Genomic DNA, 443 nt, shown 5'->3' with positions numbered 1-443 from the left:
GTAAGTAGGAATCTCGCCTACAGTATAAATAGATTTTAAAGTAAACAGTACACATGAACTATATATGTTTGAGTACATTTAATGTTATGAATGCTATGCTATGTTATACTACATACACTTAAGCAGTACACCTGAATTATATGTGTTCGAGTACATGATATAGTATGCTATGCTAGGTCATATTGCATACACCTTAATAAGTCAAGAGGAACTTATAAGAGTAATCTCAGTTGAGTGCCGTACCAGCCTCCACAAGGGAGGTAACTCAAGCTCCACAAGGGAGAAAAAAATAATAATAATGATGTCCTCCGACTCAAGGGAGGCATTCAAGTTATAATCACGGTGTCATGGGGGACCTTGCAAACCCTCACGTTCCGATGATTGCGCGCAAGTGGTACGAGCACTCGGGCCCATCAGTAAGAAAAAGATAAGATAAGATAAGA

This window comes from Morus notabilis, unplaced genomic scaffold (genome assembly GCF_000414095.1).
Source record: "Morus notabilis unplaced genomic scaffold, ASM41409v2 Scaffold1009, whole genome shotgun sequence".
Lineage (NCBI taxonomy): Eukaryota > Viridiplantae > Streptophyta > Magnoliopsida > Rosales > Moraceae > Morus > Morus notabilis.
Note: the sequence above shows the minus strand (reverse complement) of the source record.